Consider the following 17,430-nt stretch of genomic DNA (forward strand, 5'->3'; position numbering starts at 1 on the left):
ACCACTCTTTATTTTCCTTATTCTGGGGGTGAAGGCTGCCCTAATTCTAAATCTCATTGTCAAAATCAAACAGACTGAAAAATTCCCTTGCTTTAACGTCCTGAAAAACTCTAAGCTGGTCATTCAGTCTCTCTTTCATATGCTATTGGGGTTTTATCAATATTATCCTGAATGATTATCAATCATTACTAATATTATCTTGGGCTCTGATTCTTTGAAGACTATTTTATTTATTTATTTATTTCCTTTTAATTTTTTAGCACATTTCTTTAATTCTTACTTACTAATGACTTACCAGATTAGGCCAATATTGTATTAATGGTTATATGTATTATGGACTGTGATGTCTTCCTTTCAATGTTTAACTTGTACTTACTTGGTTTGCAAGTGAAACCTAAAATAATTCATTCAATATAAAAGTATTTAACTCTTACTGTGTGCCAGGCAAAGTCCCTGCCTTCATGGAGCTAAGTCTAGTGGGCATGTGTTGAAGTTAAAGATGAATTACACAACAGTGAGATAAGTGCTAAAGTGAAGATGGGTTTTCTTGGAAGTTGAGGAGTTTAAGAGGGCTTCCTGGAGGATGTTATCATGTGACTAATGCCAGAGGATTCATATTGAGAACGTGGAGGGGTTAAGAGTTGAAAACTAGAGAAGTAGGAGTTAAGAGAAGCAGGAAAAAGGGAATATGAATGGACATGGAGGCAAGAGATAGCTTAATATATATAATGATGATCATGAAGGTTCCCGAGTGGAGCAATTAGCCATGAGGTTAGAGAAATATATATGAGCTAGAAGTGAGATAGAATTGCCATGAAGCCATAGATTAAGAAATTTCTATCTTGAGTACAATGGGAAGGTACTAAAATGTTTCATGCAAATGATCAAATTTGGATTTCAGATCACTCTGGCTACAGTGTAGAGGATGAATAGGTTAAGGACTCATTAGGAAATGGTGTTGCAATACTCCAGGCAAGAGATGGAGGTTTAATTTAATTAAAGCTATTCCCTCGGGGATGGAGAGCAGTGGGAGATTTGGAAAATATGAAGAGGTAGAATTGACAGAACTTGAGGAATATTGGCTGTGGGGTGAGATAGGGAGGGAAATCAAGGATTAGAGCCATGTTTCTAGCTTTGCAACAGCACATTTTATTTAAGGGCCCAAAGCAGATTTCTTGGAAGAAGGGCATAGTCTCTGAAGTCAGACCTAGATATTTTCTCAGCTCAGCCACTTACCAGCACTCTGTACCTTTTTATTAATTACTTAATCTCACTGAGCATCAATTATTTGTAAAATGAAGACAATTTTCTAAGGATTAACTGTACATACAAGCATATTGAAAATAACCAAATAGTACCAGTCATATATTTGGACATCAAGAATGACAACTAATACAATTGGCATCTTTGTGATGTTAAGCCTTTCTACACACAAAGATGGTATATCTCTATATTTATTCTAGTCTTCTTTAATGGCTTTTGGAAAAACATCTATTCTAAATTTTTGTTATCATTTTAAGTGGAATATTCTTTTTATTACATTTTTCTAATTGTTCCTTAGTAGTGGAATAGAAATTCCCCTCTGTGTTGTGATTTTCCATCCATCCAACTTGATTAACTGTCCTATAACTTCCAATAATTTGTCTATAGATTTTGGGATAGGTTATATGGACAATTCTGTCATCAATAAAATAAAAGTTTCATTTATTCCTTTCTAATTCTTATATATTTAATATGTTATTACACTGACTACAGCCTTTATACCAGTGCTGTGTAATAGCAATGTAACGTAAGCTCCAGATGTAATTAAAAAAAATAATAACAAACTTTATTTTTGAAAGCAGTTATAGATTTACAGAAAAATTGAATGGAGAGTACAGAGGGTACCCATATATCCCTTAATCCCCCATCCCACAAAATTTCCCCTATTATTAACATCTTGCATTAGGGTGATACTTCTGTTATAATTGATGAACAAATATTGATGCATTATTAACTAAAGTTCATAGTTTACATTAGGGTTCAGTTTGTGTTGTACATTCTGTGGGTTTTGACAAATGTGTAATGACATGTATCCACCATTACATCATATAGACTAGTTTCACTGCCCTGTGCTCCATCTATTCATCCCTCCCTCTCTCCCTCCCTCAGAACCCCTGGCAACCACTAATCTTTTTACCATCTCCACAGCTTTGCTTTTTCCAGAATGTTATATAGTTAGAATCATACAGTATGGAGCCTTTTCAGATTGGCTTCTTTCACCTAGCAATATGCACTGTTCCTCCATGCCATTTCATGGCTTGATAGAATATATCAAATGCTTGATAACATTTTTTGCTGGATAATATTCCATATTATGAACACACCATGGTTTCTTTATCCATTCACCTATTGAAGGACATCTTGATTACTTCCAAGTTTTGACAATTATGAATATAGTTGCTATAAATAGTCATGTATGGGTTTTTGTGTGGACTTAAGTTTTCAAGTCATTTGTGTAAATAACAAGCAGCACAATTGCTGGATCATATGGTAAGAGTATATTTAGTTTTGTAAGAAACCACCAAACGGTCTTCCAAAGTGGCTATACTATTTTGCATTCCCACCAGCAATGGATGAGGGTTCATATTGCTCCACATCCTGGTCAGCATTTGGTGTTGTCAGTGTTTTGGATTTTAGCTATTTATAAATTGTTTTAGTTTCTACTTTCTTAATGACATGTGATGTAGAGCATCATTTCATACGCTTATCTGCAATCTGTATATCTTTTTTGGTGAAGTGTCTGTTCAGATCTTATACCTGTTTTTTAATTGGGTTGTTTATTTTCTTATTGTCAAATTTTAATAGTTCTTTGTATGTACTTGGTATTAGTCCTTTGTCAGATAAGTGTTTTGCAAAGACTTTCTCCCAGTCTGTGGCCTGCCTTTTCATTTTTTAAAGTGGTTTTGTAAAGCACAAGTTTCTAATTTTAATGAAATCCAACTTATCAGTTTTTTTATTTATGGATCATACTTTTGGTATTTCATCTAGAAAGTCATTGCCAAATGTAAGTTCATCTAGATTTTCTCTTATGCCATCTTCTAGGAGTTTTATCTAAGTATTACTTAATATATGATTCCTTCATTAACATGTGTTATTGAGAAGTACATTTCTAAATTTCTAAATAGATGAGGATTTAAAAATTATATTTAAAATTTAACTTCTAACTTTATCACATTTTGTTCCAAAAATGTGTTTACTTATATATTATTTATTCTTTGGTATTTGTTGAGGCTTGTTTTATGGCCTGGTAGGTAAATAATTTTTGTAAATATTCTGTGTGTGCTTGGGAAGGATGTATTTCCTGAATTGATGGGCTAAATTCTACTTATATCCATTAGAATGAGCTTATTAACTGTGTTTTTGAAGTTTTTTGGTACTTTGTTTGCTTTTTATTGTTTATTTTAAATATCTATATTGAGAGGGGTGTGTTGAAATCTCATACTTTGATAATAAATGTATTAACTTCTCTCTGTATTTCTATCAATTTTGCTTTGTATGTTTTGAGCTATGTTGCTAGGAGTGTACATATACCTCCCTGGTGAGTTGACTTTATTATGAAATGACTCTAAAAATACTTTTTAAAATTTAAGTCAACTTTTTCTCATTTTATGTAGCTTGCTGAAGTTCACCTAACTAGCATGTGGCATAACACAATCCACACCCAGTAAGTCTGGTTCTGGAGCCTGTGTTTCTGACCACTGCCCAATGCCTCCACCTCCAGGCATCATCACTTGAGCCGCCCTTTCACTTGCCTTGCTTTCTTCCACAGCATCTCTGCCAAGGACCAGCTGTGCCTGCCGACGAAATGGAAAAAGGGATTTTCTACAGGTTCCAGATGTGACCTCTACGGTTAGAAGAAGAGCTCTTCTAAAAGCCTTTGGCTCCCTCTCTACCCAAAGCTAAACCTGCAAGTTCCCTATAATAGTCATCAGTGGCTTTGTTTCTTACAGCTCAGGGTTTTTTCTAGCTCTGCATCCACCCCCAATGTCTATACTTTAAGTTCTTTCACTCCAGTCACCATTTTTGTTTCCCTTTCATTGTCCTTACCCTGCCCCCTTCACCTTCTATTCTGCCAGCTTCCTTCAGACAATGGATGATTGAATAGTTTGCAAGGATGGAGTTTTGGACTCTCCACTGGATGAGACTTGGCTAATCATTATATGGGCAAGTCTGTCCCCTGCCTAATGTTTGGTCCTGTTTCAGAGAACACAGAAGTTCTAAGTCAGAGTCTAGCCCTGCAACTTCTCTCTTTACTGGATGCAAAGATGGGCAAGATTTTACCATTAGAGTAGCTCTGTTCTTGTTTTGAAAGTTCATTTTCTCATTCCTCCTATGCATAAATTGTTACACAAATTGCTGTGGAAATTATGCAAAAACAAGATGGACTCTCACTCAAAATTTGATTTTGAACTCAAGACTGATGACTCCACACACACACTTAAGAGGGTATGATAATTTTGTCACTTACATAATGAGGATTTCTGGGGAAGGGAGGAAATATTTTTCAAACTGTTCTAAAAATGGCTTGAGAGACCAAGGAAAGGAGCTAGTTTGGGATTTTTATTGTGGCTAGACAGTGAGGCCAGGATGAGGGTTCTCACATGCAGGAAGGGACTTGCATGGATTTTGAAACTACCATCAGTGCCAAAGGAGGGAACACCCAGACTTACTTATCAGCTTTCCAAGATGTGAAACAGAAGAGGAAGAGGGTGAAAGTTGTCAGCAGTCCAACATCAAAAAACGGAATCAGACTTAGTACAAAAATTTACAAAAATTTACAACTCTGCATTGTAATCTCTTTTAGTTGTTTATTGCAATAGTTCCACTTTACTAAAAAGGTACCCCAAACCCAAGAAATAGTTCAGGTTTCCAAAAGCAAAGTTAAAGGAAAGATTGTTCTCCAAGTAGTTCCAACTCCTTGGCTCATAGTTATTATGTGCCTGGGTCTGCCTGAGACTCCAGCCAGGGTTGCGAAGACAGCAATCAGTCACAGACATGCAGATAGTCCCCAAAGCAGCACCCCTAGGTGACTGTAGTACCCTCTTCCTGACTGTTGGTGAGAGAGGAGCAGATCAGACAGGGAATAGTTGCCAGCCCCTCAGTCTGCAAAAGTGAGCCATGCAAAGAAATTACTCAAGCCTCCATATCAGGGATTATGTTCATATATCATCTCACCATTAAGTGACTTTTTTCTTTTTTTTTGATGTTCAGCTCTTCCCATGATTATAACCAGGAAGGAGGATGTGTCACAGGGAAGGGATATTGAGAGTAAGAGGAAGAGGGCAATAGAGGGATAAGTGAGGCATCATCCATCCATTAACCATGTAAAGCACTATGGGTAAATTTCCTCCTGCATGACACAATATTCCAGTTGTAGCTGTATCCTTTGGGCAAAATGTAATAAATCTCTTCTTGTTTAACTGGCAGGTGTTTAGGGTTGTTATTTTGCTTTTGGCAAACCTATAAACAGGGAAATTCGCTCTCATGGAGTAGGGGATATAGGAAATTCTAGGACAGAGTCTTGATTCTTTAGCAGCCAGGAAGGAGTTAAAAAAGAATCCGTGTGTTTTTGAAAAGAAACTTAGCTGTGCCCCCTCCCACTGGACTTAATCCACCTCCTGCAAGGGCAGGTGGAGGAGGGGAGTGCAGAGGCATGGAAGGGAGCAGGCACCAGCCCAGCCTGAGCCAACCACTCTTGATGCTGTTCCACTTCATAGGTCATTGGCAAGACTCTTGACCTAAGTCTGATTGCAGATGATGGGTGAAGACTGAGACAGAGCATAACAAAGGCAGTTGGATGGCTACTGGCAGGTGATTTCTCTGAGGGCTGGAGGGATCGTTTTCAAAGGAAAATGTTGGAAGACTGTTACCATGGTAACTCTCCAAATTCTGAAATGATATAATCAGATAATGCTCTGGAAAGCAGAGGAAAGGTGGTGGATTTAGCACACAGGAACAGTTAAATTCTACAAGTTGGTTTTTTTTCTTTTTTAAAAATGTTGTCTGAATATTAAGAAAGAAAGAGAAAAGGAAAGAAAGAAGGAAGGAAAGAAAGAAAGAAAGAAAGAAAAAGAAAAAAGAAAGAGAAAGAGGAAGGAAGGAAGAAAGAAGGAGGGAGGGAGGGAGGAAGGAAAAGAAAGGTAACAAAATAAAGTAAGATAGAGAAACAGAAGGGTAGGAAGGCAGAAAGAAAGGAAGGAAGGTAGGAAAAAAGAAAACTCAAACATAATTTATTTCAAAGAAATATCCTTGAAAGCAAGAAAGATCTGCTGTGGAGTTGAAGCTGAGAGAGCGAGGTTTGATTCTCTATGATTTTGACCTTTGTCTTTTATGAAGATTGATAGATGAGTTCATTCATTTACTCTGGATTTCTACTCTGTATTAGCACATCTATACTGTATATATTATAAGATATGCTTACCTTGATGCAATTAGGTTATTATCAGTTTAACATAAGATTTATACCATTTTGTCTGCAAAGGCAAGCTATTAATGACATTGTAAAATATGACAATTATACACATGCTTGATATCAAAAATGAAGCTTATCATAAGCTACTTCTACTTCGAAGACAGTGCAATTTAATCTATTCTGAATAGAAAAAAATAGTCTTGGGAGAAGAATGTTCAAAATGCGTAGAAGTTGTTTGATTAATTCTTCCACATCATAAGTCTGTCAAGTGGGTTATTAACTCAACACGCTTGTCCCCTTGCCCTACGTCATACTTGCCTGGTAAAACCCCACTGAATTTCAATCCAATGCCTGCCTGTTATGCACATGCTGAATGTGGTTTGAGAAAAACACACACCCAGGTTGACTGGCCAGGGTCTAGTTCAGGAACTTACTGAGTTCCCATCACTGCTAAGGGGCCTTTACATGCAATCCTATCCCCTCAGGTGAATACTTATCCTCTTTTTCCCTCAGGTCTTCAATATAAGCATCCTCATCCTCAGCTTCAACCAGTGACTCACCCTCATTTTGCTGCACAAGTAGAATCCTTAGGAAGAGTATTTCCTCATTCTCCCAATTCCTTAACTGATCTTCATCTGTAATGACATTACCTACCTCCTCTCCTGTTGCCATAAATTACATGTATCCATGCTGTGGCCTGTGACCAACCCCTCCATATGTGACTTGATCCCCTACCCCAGAACACTCACAACCACTAGTTTCACCATCAATCCCATCCTCTCTCTCTTACCTCATCAAGTTCTTTCTCTCTTCTGGATCCTTTTAGGTAGCATAAAAATGTTACTTTACCTCCCAGGTTTAAAACAAAAACATCAACAACCATCTTCTCTTGACTCCTCTAAACCCCACCCTGCTTTGCATCTTGTTGCAAAATTCTACAGTTCCCTATTTTCACTGTGGCCTCTTTCCCATTCTCCCACACTCTCCTGAACCAATTCCATTAATGTTTTTTCCCTCACCACTCTAGAGAAAAAGCTTTTGTAGCAGTCATCAATGAAATCACGTTGCTAAATCCACAGCCAATGTGCAGTCTCCTTCATCCTTGACTGATTAGAACCATTTGAGGAGGTGGATTACTCCCTCCTTCTTGAAATACTTTCTTCTGTTGGCTTCTGAAACATCAGTCTCTTGCTTTTCCTTCAACCTCACTTGGTTTACCTCTCAGCCTACTTTTTTTTAAACTCCTTTTCATATTTCAGCCTCTAAATATTGTACTTATCCCACTGATAGATACTCTGATGATTCCCAAATTTCTACCTCCTGAGCTCCAGACTTGGGTATTCAGATCTCCATGTAACATTTCCACTTGCATGTCTAATAGGCAACTCAAAATAGAGCCCTTGAGGTCTCTCCTGCCCACACAAACCCTTCTCTCTCAGTACTATGGACTGAATGTTTGTGACTCCCCAAAATTCATATGTTGGATCTGTAATCGCAGTGTGATGGCACTTGGAGTTGGGGTCTTTAGGAGGTAGTGAGATTTAAATGAGATCATGAGGATAGAGCTCTCATAATGGATTTAGTGCTCTTTTAAGAAGAGGAAGAGACCAGAGCCCCCTCTACTTTCTGCCATGTGAGGGTACAGAGATGTGGCCATATGCAAACCAGGAAAAGAGCTCTCATCAGGATTCAAATCTGCCTTGACATCATGATCTTGGACTTTCCAGCCTCCAGAATTGAGACAAATAAATGTTTGCTGTTTAAGCTGTCCAGTCTACGGTATTTTGTTAGAGCAGCCCAAGATGACAAGAAATCCAGTATTTCCTATGCAGTAAGTGGCACTACCAAACATCTACCTCCTTGATTCAAAGTCCAAGTTTGGAGTCATCTTGAATCTTCTCCTATCATACTTCAAATCCAATTCCCTTTCAAAATCTGTTGGTTCTGACTTCAAAATATATCCAGAATCCAACTCCTCCTCATCTGCTACACTGTTATCAGACTTCTTCCATAACCACATCACACCTTGCCTTTGATATCACATAATTTCTCATTTGGTTTCCCTACTTCTGCTCTTACAACAACATAGTCTCGTGACACAGTAGTCAGAGGACTTATTTCAAAGTGAAGTCAGGTCAGGTCATTTCCCTGCTCAAAATCTTCTAGGGACATCTGATCTCACCAGGAATAAAATCCAAATTCCAATCATGTCCTACGAGACCCTGGAAGATCTGGCTCCTGTCTACTTCTCAGACCTCATCTCCTATCACTGTTCCTCTTACTCTTTTCCATACATACTGGCCTTGTTATCATTCTTTAACCACATTAACCACACTCACAATTCTGTTGTAGTGGTTAGGACACTTTTCCGCTAGATACTCACATGGGTTTGCTCTCATTTTATTGCGGTCTTTATTCAAATGTCTCTTTCTGAGAGAGACTTTATCTGACCACTCTATATAAATTATTCCAATCTGTCCTCTTATTCTGCTTTACGTTTTTTTACTGTGCTAACTAATGATATATTCTATATTTATTTATATCTTTCTCATCTCTCATTAGAACGTAAGATCCACAAGAGACTTTGTTTCTTATGTTCATTGCTGTATTCCTGGAGAAAGGATGATTTTTTTTCACATAGTAGACCCTTAAAATATTTGTTAAATAGATGAAGAATGAAAGAATGAATGAGATATTATGTTAGGATCCTTTATTCACAGAGCATCGCAGTTATTTCTGTGATTCCAATCTCACCGTGGGATTACAAGATCCCCAGCCTGATGTTGTGCCAGAAAATGAACAATCAGGCCCTTGGTGGTCAACATACCTTTGGTTGTACCTTGGTTATATGATGCTATTGTTGAGCATTGATTCCAATTTCCTTCGATCAGCTTCTTGGGCCTCATAAATATCCTACACAAAAGTCATAAACCCTAGACTCAACATCTACAAACTCCACCTCTTTTTGATATTGCATTCTAGCCGGGCTCCAGTCTCTCCTATCCATTTCCCACCTTCTTCTCATTCTCAGTGGAAGATCAAGCTTCCTTAGGAGATGCCATTTCCAGCTCACCATTCAAATAATTTCAATCTTCTGCCTCTTTGGAGCTATCAAGAAAATCCCCTCATTGAGGCTGGAGAGGTGACGTAGCCCTTTCCTCATGGCTTTGGCCAAGTCTTGTTGATGCCAGAATTTGGAAGAAAGGAGACCACTAGATGGAATCAGGGAAATAAGAAAATATAACCAGATCTTGAGCAGAGGGTTTCCCTCCCTTTTGTAAGAAATTAAGATTTTTCAGAAATTAATAATGGGGACACACTGAGGTCATTTTGACATCAGCCCTCAGGCAAACACTCATAAAGGCAAAAGAACTCTGAAGGAGCTAATTCTAAAAGAGTTGTCTTTTAATTGAAATAAGAATATCTCATTGGGTTGCACTGACCACCCTTAAAGCTGAGAACACTTCATAGGTTGTACTTTTCATGCCTCTAAAGGGTTCAAGAGATGACACTGAAGATCAAAACAGTGTCACTGGGCTTCCCTGGTGGCACAGTGGTTGAGAGTCCGCCTGATGATGCAGGGGACACGGGTCCGTGCCCTGGTCTGGGACGATCCCACATGCCGCGGAGTGGCTGGGCCCGTGAGCCATGGCCACTGAGCCTGTGCGTCCGGAGCCTGTGCTCCACAATAGGAGAGTGAGGGGCCCACGTACAGCAAAAAAACCCCCCAAAAAACAAACAAAAAAAAAACCCCAATGTTACTGTTTTGATAAAAAAATTTCACTCGTTTTTGTCATGTCCTGGACATATATCTCCTAGGCTTGATAGCCTTTTGTTGTGGAATTTATCTGAGAAGTTACCAGTCTGCATCCCTAGGTAAACTCTTTATCTAGTTTCTTGGAGTGAACTTCTAAGACTTGAATCAGCCCAGTTCTTGGCAAAAGTTGAAATGCAACCCTTAACAAGTCATTTGTGATGACATGGGGATGGAATGGAAGAGCTGAGCAGAAGTTCTTTGGTTCTGTGCCTACAACATAACTACCCTGATAAATACCAAACATAACTTTTTTCTCCACATGACAGGTGGCTATTTAAAAGAATACATCATTAAAGCATAACAAAGATATTAGAATCAGAAAGACACTGATTCATAGATCCAAAGCACGTTCCAGTCACTTGTTACCATATCTCTCTGGGTGAGTTCCTTAACCCTCTGAAGACCTATGGTCTCATCTGTAATATAGGGTTAAAAAATATCACCTACATCATGGAGTTATTATCAGATTGAAGTGAGATCATTAAAAGTGCTGAGCACAGAGTCTGTCTGTTGTATAGTTCATATTCAAAAGTTAGTTGTATGTATTAGCAACAGTTACCACAATGATACCGAATAGCAAACCACCCCCAAACTCAGTGGCTCACAATAATTCACATTTATTCTTTTGTTCAAGAGTCTGCAGGCTATTTGCATTACTATGGGTCCAATTGGGCAAGCTGGGCTTGGCTCTGGGATGTTGGTTGGGTTCAGTTCAGTTCCATGTGTGTTTATTCCAGGGCCAAGGCTAAGAATCAACAGCTATCTGAGCCATGCTTTTCTCAAAATGGGTCACCAGAACACAAAGCTAAGCCAAAAGACACAAACACATTTAAGGTCTCTGCTTCCATCACATTTAATAACATTCCATTTTTCAAAGCAAGTCACATGGTAACCCCAACATCAATGAAGTAGGGTAAATTTCACCCAGAGTAGTTTAGGAAAGGAACTGATTATTCAATGAAAGATAATTTCAACTATCACACTATCATAATAATGTTATATTAATAGATGATGATAATGATGATGATGATGATGATGATGATGGGTAGGTAGAAAAATAATCAGTGATTCTTTCCACTGCTTTTGCTTCATTGCCAATTCTGTGCCAGGGTCTACCTTAGCCACTTTCCCAAGTAATGTGAAGCTTTCCTAACCATATGGTGGTTTTGATGTGTGGTTTTAAAGGATGACTTCAGATACATCTGAGTTGTGCAAATTCTTTCCATCAGCTTGGGAACAGACAAACACAAACTAAACAAGGGACCAAATGCAACCTATTCTTTGCTTGTACACCTTGTACATTCATGGTTTTTGTGCCTCCTTGGACATCTCTGAGCCTTAGTTTTCCTAATCTGAAAAATGAAAAGATGTTCTCTTAAGTTCCCCCTACTTTACTGAGTATTTTCCGTAAATGAAAGGACTTCTCCTTTACACAGGTTAGTCTCATGCATTTTAAGCAAAACAGAAATGCATTGAACATAGTTGATGGACATTCATCAGAGGGAGGACTCTGATCAAATGCCAGGTTCTGTTCAGCCACAAAATAATTCATGGACAATGCAAGGGACTCACAACATGCATGCCTTGGCCCTTGCAGTGATGAGCTAGGCAACTGGAAGAGCACAGTTCAATGTAAAACCAGGTGTCATGTCTTAGGAACTCCCTCCTATAATTACAGAAGTGGAGCACATGGGGTGGAGGTAGGGGAGTTAGATATGAGATATGAAGGAAAAAAGAAGATATTTATCAGGTGTTATTTGGCAATACAACCTTCTTGCTGTCCCTTATTCATTGTTCAGGCCTACAGGAAGGAGGAGAAGGCCTCTCAGTCACCCATGGATGGCAGCTATCGAGTCTACAGAAACAACAAATGAAAGATAATCTTACTGAGTTTGATCATCTTTATTCTGCAATTCCATTGGTTAATTAACCAGAGGAAAAGCACTCAAGCTACAAGATAAAGAATTTGAGTTGGGCATGAGGAAGCTTTCCCATCTTAGGAGGCTGATCAATATTGAAATATCTTGAAGTTAGTTGACAACTTGTCTCTCCCAATCTCTTGTTATGGAGGGGTGAAGGAGGACTGACTGACATTTATTGTTAATAAGGAACAGACAGTCTCACATACAGTATCCCATTAAACACCATAAGAGCCCAGCCAGGTAAGTACAATAACCTGATATATTCAGAAAAGGATCCAGGATTGTTTGGGTTAAACACATTATTACACAAGGACATGCTGTTAGGAAAAGGAAATAGTGGAAATAAAATCAAACCTAGCCTTTGATTTTTCCAACATATTGCATTTTGATCTTTAAAATATGCACATAGATTCAGAAAGTTCTATTGGTTATGGCTCAAAGCAGGGAGATAGACTAAATTAATGCTCACAAAATCCCTTTCAGTCCCAGACATCTGTGAGTCTATGATATACAGCAAATGATTTCCTCTGCAAACCCAAACCCTAGGGTACATGTACATATTTTTTCCTTGCTTTCAGCTGTCAGCTCCTTGACTACCCCTCATGGCCACTTTGCAATTCTTGATTGCCAAGCATTTATTTTCTTTTTCCAGTTTGTCTGGAAGACAGAAAACCTCAGGAGGGGATTGTTGGGCTTTTGATATAAGGCACATGAAATATTTGTAATTATGGATTACATTTTTGTACCCAGTAAATGACTAAAAGGAGTCCTGTGATAGAAACTTTTAGAAGATAATTGAATGTGTCGACTATATCAAAAAATTATGTACTTGTTCTACCTCTGCAAACTGTGATAAATAGTCTATTGTCTGGACTTGGCATTTTCTTTTGCATTGTAAAATTATTGTAGCCCTTGTCACTGAATTTTTGGTTAACAACTCAAAGAAACCCTTGGACTAGAATTCACCTTCTTGATGCCAGATACTGCACAGGGTTACCTATAAAATAATAAAAATAATAATAGTTCAAAACTTCAATTTATTTATACCCTTATCCCAGATGAAGGAAATGTGTATTTTTTTAACGAATTTATCTGGCTAAAAATGGGGCATGTCTCATGCTTGAGTAAAAATTAGCATTCCTCTAACTGAATAATGAAATGAGAGAAAAAGCACTTATTCTTCATTATTTATGTTTCCAATTGTGTCCTTTGCATAATTGCCTTGAAACAGAAGCACCTTATTAAAATGGACAATCAATAACAGCAATAGAATTCCCAAGCAGAAGAACAAAATAAAATATAAATTAAAACTTCCTGTTAAATCCCAACAGTATATAGTGTGGCCTGACCAAGAAGAATTGAACTTGTTTAAACGTATATAAATCAGAAAAATAGTAAGAGTGAATGGAAATGAAGAGGGATCAAATCTAGACACAGGACTGAGGTGAGAATTTTTCAAGCTCGAAAAGAGTGGCAGACATAACAAAGGAAAAAAGCAATAGGTATTTCACATACAAATTACAATTTTTCCCAAAATTGCTTAACAGGCAAATAAACCAAGGGAAATATTTGCTCCAAACAGGACAAAGGGTGATATCCTTAATAAGAGAAGAATTCTCGCCAAAAAGAAATAATAAAAGCATCAAGTTCCCAATAAATAAAGGGGGGAAAGAACAAAGACAATTTAAAACAGACACATCAATGGCTAATAAACATCTGAACATTTTTCAACCTCACTCAATGAAATGGAAATTAGAATAAAAATGAGATGCTATTTTTAACCTATCAGATTAATAGAATTGTAAAGAATGAGAGTATTCAATACTAGAGATTTAGTGCTGTGATGCAGACACACTCAACACAGCTGGAAGGGTTACAAAATAGTTTGAGCCCTCAGGAAAGGAATGGGGCGTACAATGTGAGAGCCTTTAAAATATTTGTAATACTTGTACTCCTCACCTCCAAAAGTTTGTTTCTATGACTCTATTGATGGAAATGATCTGAAATGAAGACAGAGTTTTCTGTTAAAGATTTTCATTGCAATGCTGTTTGTAATGTTAAAATTTGGAAACATACTAAGTTTCCAAAAATAAGGGTGATATTAAACACATTGGAATAGAAAACATAGCCACTCAAATACCTGTAAAATATTTTGAATAATATCATAAAATGCCTAGGTTTTAGTGTAAAACATAAAAGTAGAGTATAAAATTTTATATGTGGATTGAGATCAAAGATGTAAAATTTGTATAAAAAATGACTGGTATGGATTATAACAAAATGTTAATCATGGTTATATCTGGTTGGTGAGATTATAGGGAGAGTGACCATGTAATTTATTTTCCAAGTGGGGACATGGGAGATGAAAAGGGGGCTGGAACAATGGTTACAAACTGAATTGTTCCAGTTATATGGTCACACTTCTCGCAGATCACCTTCAAGTGAATTTTTGCTGGGCTCTTCCATTCAAAACGTCTCAAAAAATCTTTTCTCCCCCAGTGTTCATTGCAGCACTCTTTACAATAGCCAGGACATAGGAGCAACCTAAATGTCCATCGATGGAGGAATGGATAAAGAAGACGTGGTACATGTATACAATGGACTATTACTCAGCCATAAAAAAGAACAAAATAATGCCATTTGCAGTGACATGGATGAACCTAGAGACTGTCATGTTGAATGAAGTAAGTCAGACAGAGAAAGACAAATATCTTATGATATCGCTTATATGTGGAATCTAAAAAAATGGTACAAATGAACCTATATACAAAACAGAAATAGAGTCACAGATGTAGAAAACAAACTTATGGCTACCAAAGGGGAAAGTGAGGTGGGGGAGGGATAAATTGGGAGATTGGGATTGACATATACACACTACTATACATAAAATAGTAACAAATAAGGACCTACTGTATAGCACAGGGAACTCTACTCAGTACTCTGTAATGATCTATATGGGAAAATAATCTAAAAAAGAGTGGATATACGTATATGTATAACTGACTCACCTGCACAGCAGAAACTAATATAACATTGTAAATCAACTATACTCCAATAAAAAATAACTATAAAAAAATAAAAGAGCTTATAGAATAAAATTTCTGCACAGGAATGAAAAAAAAATCTTTTCTCAAAGTTTCCAAGTAGAATCTTTCTGATTACAGAGTGCTGAACTCACAACCCACGTGTCTATGAGAAGGGACATATCAGGGAACACCTTCTGACACTAAAACCAATGGGAGTGTTCCTTGCGTTAAAGTCCTCATATATTTTTCAGACCAGTACTATTTCTTTTACAAAAGGATTCCTCCTCATTAACAAAATGCTACATGTTCAACCAGGTGACATTTGACAATGTCTGGCAACATTTATTTAAATTGAAGTATAGTTGATTTACAATATTGTGTTAGTTCAGGAGTAAAGCATAGGGATTCCATTATTTTTTTTTTCAGATTATATTCCATTATAGTTTATTACAAGGTATTGAATATAATTCCCTGTGCTATACAGTAAATCCTTGTTGCTTATCTATTTTATGTATAGTAGTTTGTACCTATTAATATCATACTCTTAATTTATCCTCCCCCCTTCCTTTCCCTTTTTGTAACCATAAGTTCATTTTCTATGTCTGTGAGTCTGTTTCTGTTTTTATATAGATTCATTTGTACTATTCTTTAGATTCCACATATAAGTGATATTATATAATATTTGTCTTTCTCTGTCTGACTTACTTCACTAAGAATAATATTCTCTAGGTCCATCCATGTTGCTGCAAATGATAATATTTCATTCTGTTTTATGGTTAATATTCCATTGTATATATACACCACATCTTCTTTTTTTAAATTTTTATTGGAGTATAGTTGATTTACAATGTCTTGTTAGTTTCTACTGTACAGCAAAGTGAATCAGCTATATGTATACATATATATCCCCTTTTTTTTTTGGATTTCCTTCCCATTTAGGTCAACACAGAGTATTGAGCAGAGTTCCCTGAGCTATACATTAGGTTCTCATTTGTAATCTATTTTATACATAGTATCAATAGTGTATATATGTCAATCCCAATCTCCCAATTCATCCCACTCCCCCCTTTCCCCCTTGGTATCCATAAGTTTTTTCTTTATGTCTGTGTCTCTATTTCTGCTTTGTAAATAAGGTCATCTATACCAATTTTTTCAGATTCCACATATATGAGAAATTATACTGATTTGCTGGGTAAGTAGAAGAGCTCAGTAAAAATTCATTTGTAGGTGGTCTGGGAGAACTGTGGTTTGGAAAATGCTTGGTATGAGAAATAAATGAGGAGAGTGGAAAGATTTAATGTTGTGTGAGCATATGCAAAGCCTGAAGTAGTTTAGCAAAGTAGTGAGTTCCCCGTCACTGGAGGCATTTGAGTTGGGACTGAGTGACTCCACCAGGGATGTTCTTAAAGAAAACTGAAGGCTGCTTCTGAGATACCAGCCCTGGGATCTGGGGTTCTCTGGAAGACCAGTCCCATCCCAATCTCAGTCCCTAGCTTTTCTCAGGACTGGGCTCTACCCCAGAGAGGTAAGGCTGTCCAGGCAGTTCACTGCAGGCGCAGCCATACCTGAGCAGAGTCAGAGCTAGCAGGGAGTGGGGAGCTGAAACTCTACTCAGAACACTACCTTATATTTGAGTATACCCTTTTCAAAGTAGTTTCACATAGCTTTATGATTTTTCAAAAATTGTATATATTTTTATTGAACACAGAACATTCCCAGGATTCCAGAAACCCTCTAATTCCCTCTCCTAATCATAACCCTTCTTCCCCCGAAGGTAACCAGCATCCTTACTTCTTGTTCATCTGGCCTGGTTTAAATCCTTCTAAATGGAATCATGCAGGATGTGCTCTCTACATCTGTCTTCACCCAACATTATGTTTGTGAGATTTCTCCATATTATTACTCTATAGCATTTAATTCTCATAGAAACACCAAAGGGGGGGTGGTGGTGGTGGTGGTTCAGAAGGGCTCTGCAACTTGTCATGGAGATAAAGAAATGAACCCAAGAGATTAACTGACTTGCCCAAAGTCACGTTAACCAATAACTTGTCAGTAAGTGGTACCTGGATCTCCAGGCTCCAGTCTAGCTTTCTTTCACTGTGTTGACAGCCCCAAGAAGTATGGCTTGGTGGGCACAGTGCGGGGACTGGATTTCCACATTTGGCTCTCCTACTCACCACTTTTGTGACTTTGGGCAAGTCTCCTACCTTC

This window comes from Mesoplodon densirostris, chromosome 4, assembly GCF_025265405.1.
Source record: "Mesoplodon densirostris isolate mMesDen1 chromosome 4, mMesDen1 primary haplotype, whole genome shotgun sequence".
Classification (NCBI taxonomy): Eukaryota; Metazoa; Chordata; class Mammalia; order Artiodactyla; family Ziphiidae; genus Mesoplodon; species Mesoplodon densirostris.